At 41.0% G+C, this 6,000-nt stretch overlaps 1 protein-coding gene across 1 annotated transcript in view; it reads left to right on the top strand.

Annotated features, from left to right (window-relative positions):
* The first annotated feature begins 558 nt into the window (after positions 1-558).
* LOC139407289 (kelch-like protein 29) overlaps positions 559-6,000 on the top strand; it is a 381,932-nt gene continuing 376,490 nt past the window's right edge. Inside the window, exon 1 of the mRNA XM_071150934.1 lies at positions 559-747. The gene's annotated coding sequence lies outside the window, so the exon portion shown is untranslated. The remainder of the gene's footprint in view (positions 748-6,000) is intronic.

Raw genomic sequence — 6,000 nt, 5'->3', positions numbered from 1 at the left:
GGGGATTTCTAAATTTTCCCAAATCAAATTTGAGAGGAATGTTATAACCTAGGCCTCTTGTATTTTTCATGCCCAAAATATCACAAATATATTTGTATTAATTTAGAAATGAATTATTGAAATGTATTATTCTTAGTAGGATTATGTTCAAATGTTGGGAGAAGGTCCATTTAATTGACACAAAATAATATATTTTTTCCCGCCGTTTGGACACCTGACCTCAGGTGGGCTTTTGGTCGACTCCACAGCTCTCCGCAACGAATGTTTCTGCTTTTTAGTGAACACCGCAGTAAATAAAGCTACCAAGATGCAGTCTTTCCAAGATGTAAGTTTATGTAGTTCTATACAAAGACAAGTGAGAGGCGCTGTAGGGCTCTGTAGAAAGCCAAAGCAAAAGGGGAGGAGCGGTATCGTGGAGTAAAGTAGCCACACGGTGTGTCTGTCCCACCAGGCATTCGCTCGAATCTAACCAACCGACGCTGAGAAGGGATCGGATAAAGACGCGTTCTGTGGCATCTGCCAAAACTCCCGACCACTCCGCTCACAATTGTCAACGGAGAGACAGTAGCCCGCAAACAGCGGACACCTGACAGGCAACAGAAGGGCTAAAGCAAGAGGCAACATAATACATTTACCCGTAAAATGCAACAGTCTTTGTTGGATTAAAACATCATTCAAAGATAAGCGTCGTATAGGCAGTGAAACAAGGACGAACGCCGGTGCTGAAGCTCAACTGCGACTAGGGAGGTAAGGATAAACTGCGTGTCAGGGCACGAAAGACTATAGGCCTACTTTATGCATTTTTTATGTGGTCCGTGTCAGGCTGAGTTTAGGCTACGCTTTACGCAGGACCTGTCTCATTATGAGAATGTCCCGTGCTTTGCCTGAATGTGTGTGAAGGTTAATCTGTGCCACCCCTTGCTGAGCTAAATAATCTAAGCAAATGGGCGCTGCGGCTCTCATGTTGTGCGATTCCTTCTAGCCATGACCCTCTGCTAGATAACTTCCTGCTAGGGCTTATAACTGGGGTCAGTGTGACATTGTTGTTGGCTGGGGCATGGGCTGGATGTGATTTTTTTATTTTTTTTAAACAATTTAACTCCTAGGTATTGTCGGAATAATAGAAAGCCCAAGCTAGGTCCATGTTGAAGTGGTAGATAAGGTTCTGAACCCTAGATTCTGGTTCTGAGAATGGCTACAGCTAGAACGAGTATTGTTATCTTTATGGTTTATTCTTGCCTAACCTAAATTAGCAGGCGTAAAAGATGCGCCTGAGCAGCGCGGTTCTTTCTTTCAGGTCCTGATGATATAATAACAATTGTCCAGGGAGGTTCTCTTCTACACTGTTCAACCAATCCAGTAAATGTGGAGGAGGAGTTAAGATGGAGTGCGGCCTTGTTAACGTCCAAAAGCAGAAGTCAGGTCACAGGCTCTTCTTCCATTTCCCCAATAAAAAGGATGGGGTTACTTTTCCCCAAACGTTCTTGTGCACCCTGGGGGTAGACATGACATAGTAAAAGTAAATCTGTTTCCCATTTAGTATGATATATGTGTTCATTTGCAGGTGTCCATCACCCATTTCATATGATAAATTGCAATTTGGTATGCAAATGTTAGCTAGGTGGCTAACATTACCTCGATTTGGGGTTAAGATTTGGGTTAGGGGAAGGGTTAGCCAACATGGTAGTTAAGTAGTTGCAAAGTAGCTAAAAATAAGTAGTTGCTAATTAACAAAAATGATAAAGTTGAATAATGTGAACAAATAACCTTTGATTTGCATCCTCCCCAACTAAACTACCTCCTTTTGTTTTTGGCTTAAGTAACCTTCTGTCTTATTTAACCATAAAACTTAACATATACGAATTTGAATGTCAGATTTACATTTACTATGTTACGTCTAGTCTTTGAGGTCAGGCTGGTCTCTTAGTTGCTGTCACTAGCAGCATTATGTTTGCTATGTAGCAAGGCCATGTATTACAATACTGTCTGAGATATTGAATAGATACAAAACGCATCACCAGGCTCGTCCACTATGTAGGCTAAACAATGCTGTGAATCCTCATTTACATTATACAGTTGGTGTATATCAGTCTCTCTGTACATATTAGAGATGGATATTGATGCGTCACAGAAGTAATCCCTGCACAATCTCTTCACAGCACACTGCCAGCAGTAGCCTAATTCATTAGCCCAAATGTGCATGGACCATTAAACGCATGTTACAAGATAACTCTTAAGATGCCAAGCAGCATTTTGGACAACCATTGTTTATGAAACTGACTGAAAAATGAAGTACACTAGTTGGCTGTTAATGTGGTATACATTAACATACTGACACCTGCAACTAAACTTTATTATAACCCATGTACTATAGCAGTAACACACCAGTACTGAACTGCATGTGCGTTGAAAAACAAACATCAGTATTTTATTTCTTACTCTTCAACTCACAATCTACTCAGAAACAGACCTAGCTGTTCATCAAACACAAATGCACTATATTAGCAACATATAGTGTGTTGCTTGTCTCCTATACATTCTGAGGTGGACGTAACCAGGTCAGTATTGTAAAAGGCAATTGTTCTCAATGACTAAAAGCCCCCTTCTCAGGTGTTTATTAAGGTACGATACGGTGGGGTGTTAAGGTAGGATACGGTAGAGTGGGACACTCCCATGGTCAACATTACATTGGTAAAGCTAGCATGTAATGTGAATCAAGCCTGGGATTAAGGGCTTTTATAGCAGTCATCTCAGAAGAGGCAGGGGGATCTGGAGTCGATGAGGTGAGACAATGCATTTGTCTCAAAGCTGTGCTCATTTAACAGGGGCTTCTCACCTCAGTTTAAATAGGGGCAGGATTGGCACTACATATTTACAATAACTAGCCTTTATGAAGGGGTAGAGCTTTGGTGGCAGAAAAGTAAGGGTGTGTGTGGGTATATGTTGGTAATTGAATCTTTTCAGGTTAATCCAGTAAGTGCATCATGAAGTGTGTCTGCCTCTCTGCAGTGATAAACATACATCACCATCAGGGAATTCTTAAAGTGTGTTGGGAATGCCTAGTTTAAATCTACTATATGATCTCTGAGACAGAGGCTCGTCTTGGCTCTGTGTTGGTTAGATTTTGGTCTCTGACAGAGCTGGGCTGGTTGAACTTCTGTAGGACCTCGGATGAAACGCAGGCAGGCAATTCATGTGCAGTTCTTTCAGTTTGTTATACTAATACACTTGCAGTTGTAGGGCTTGTCATGACAAATGGTGTGTCCCTGCAAAAAAGTGTTACAATGGAATTCGATAAACTATTAGCGTCTGTTGCTATATCAACGTGTGATGACCTAAATGACATTCTTTTCATCCCCGCTATGCAAAGAAATCTGATTTCTGTGACAATTTAGCTTTTTAAACACGTTTTGTTAAGCTAATAAGATGACATTACTTCAAACTACTTTTGGGTACCTTGTTAACATTTCAACAACATGAAATCGATGTCTCAAACATTGCTAGTTTAAGAAATAGCAAAGAAAATGTGTAATCTGCTTGACACGTTACATACCTTACAGATCAAAGTCAGCTAATTTCCACTCCATTCATATGCAAATTGATATAATTCATACAATGGCTTGTCTAGCTGGCATGGAATGGATGGGGCACAAGTATTGTTCTCTTTACGGTTCCTTCGGAAAGTATTCAGACCCCTTGACTTTTTCCCGATTTTGTTACGTTACAGCCTTATTCTAAAATGTATTAAATAATTTCACCCCCTCATCAATCTATAAACAATACCCCATAATGACAAAGGAAAAAGTTTAAAAAAATGGCAATTGTATTACAAAAACTGAAATATCACATTTGCATAAGCATTCAGACCCTTTACTCAGTACTTTGTTGAAGCACCTTTGGCAGTGACTACAGTATCGTGTCTCCTTGGGTATGACGCTACAAGCTTGGCACACCTGTATTTGGGGAGTTTCTCCCATTTCTTCTCTGCAGATCCTCAAGCTCTGTCAGGTTGGATGGGGAGTGTTGCTGCACAGCTATTTTCAGGTCTCTCCAGAGATGTTCGCTCCGGTTCAATTCCGGGCTCTGGCTGGGCCCCTCAAGGACATTCAGAGACTTGTCCTGAAGCCACTCCTGCATTATCTTGGCTGTGTGCTTAGGGTCGTTGTCCTATTGGAAGGTGAACCTACGCTCCAGTCTGAGGTCCTGAGCAGGTTTTCATCAAGGATCCCTCTGTACTTTGCTCTGTTCATCTTTGCCTCAATCCTGACTAGTCTCCCAGTCCCTGCCGCTAAAAAAAACCATCACCACAACATGCTGCTACCACCATACTTCACCATAGGGATGGTGTTGCTTGGCATTCTGGCCAAAGAGTTCAATCTTGGTTTCATCAGACCAGAGAATCTTGTTTCTCATGGTCTGAGAGTCTTTGTGCCTTTTGGCAAACTTCAAGAGGGCTGTCATGTGCCTTTTACTGAGAGGTGGCTTCTGTCTGGCCACTCTACCATAAAGGCCTGATTGGTGGAGTGCTGCAGAGATGGTTGTCCTTCTAGAAGTTTCTCCCATTTCCACAGAGAAACTCTAGAGCTCTGTCAGTGACCATCAGATTCTTGGTCACCTTCCTGACCTAGGCCCTTCTTCCCCGATTGCTCAGTATGGCCCTGCAGAATCTTTTTTTTTTTTTTTTTGTACCCTTCCCCAGATTTGTGCCTTCGACACAATCCTGTCTAGGAGCTCTACGGACAATTCCTTCAACCTCATGGCTTGTTTTGTTTAGTCTGACATACACTGTCAACTGTGGGACCTTATTTAGACAGGCGTGTGTGTGTGCGCCTTTCCAAATAATGTCCAATCAAGTTGTAGAAACATCAAGGATTATCAATGGAAACAGGATGCTGAATGGCGCAGCGGTCTGTGGTAGAGCACCTCAGTGCTAGAGGCATCAGTACAGACCCTGGTTCGATTCCAGGTTGTTTCACAACCGGCCGTGATTGAGTCCTATAGGGCGACGCACAATTGGCCCAGCGTCGTTATGGTTTGGCCAGGGTAGACCGTCATTGAAACTAAGAATTTGTTCTTAACTGACTTGCCTAGTTAAATAAATAAAATCCATTGAGTCTCATAGCAAAGGTTCTGAATATTTATGTAAATAAGTTTTATTATTTTTTCTTTGGGGTATTGTGTGTAGATTGCTGAGTTTTTTTTTTTGAATCCGTTTTAGAATAAGGCGGTAAAGTAACAAAGTGGAAAAAGTCAAGGGGTCTGAATATTTTCAGAAGGCTCTGCATCTCTTTTTTAATGTGTTTAAAAAAAGTTACTTTATTTTTTTAAAGGTTTTTGTCATTGAGAACATTTACTTTTCCACGAGACCTGGTCCAATAGCAGCAGGAGGGAACAATGTTTCAGACAACAATTTATGTACACCAACACAACATGAAACAAAACTATAGAAACGCATACAGTACAACAATTACGTATTACTTTAAAAAAAAACATGAATGTCAAACTCTACCAATGTGACTAGATCATCACATTTTAAAATGTTCAGGAGAGAATTCCTGGACTACAGAGCTGAGTAATTAAAACTATTTCTACAATGACCTGTTCTAATTTTTGGTACTGTTCAAAGCAAATGAGAATGGGACCGTAATTTATATTTATTTACTGACTTGATTAAAAAATAGCAGATAAAGTAGCAGTTTACCCAGTGTGGCCTTACAAATCAGTGTATACCAGTGTTTTAAGCCTACGCAAGGTCAATGATAACCAGGCAACGGCGCTGTTGAGATCAATGATGTGTGAGACGTTTTTGATTGGTAATGAACATGAGGGCCTCATGATATACTGAATCAAGTGCTCTCAGGGTTGTGTGCGTAAAACATCACAAAAATCTAAAACTGCCAGTAATGTACATTGTACCCGCTCCTTCCTGGCCTCCAGTGAAAAACAAGCCTTATGCCGGTAATAAAAACCTATTCTCAGCTTGAGCTTCCTTATCAAGTT

This window comes from Oncorhynchus clarkii, chromosome 4 (assembly GCF_045791955.1).
Source record: "Oncorhynchus clarkii lewisi isolate Uvic-CL-2024 chromosome 4, UVic_Ocla_1.0, whole genome shotgun sequence".
Classification (NCBI taxonomy): domain Eukaryota; kingdom Metazoa; phylum Chordata; class Actinopteri; order Salmoniformes; family Salmonidae; genus Oncorhynchus; species Oncorhynchus clarkii.
Note: the sequence above shows the minus strand (reverse complement) of the source record. Positions and strands in the feature narration are given on the sequence as shown.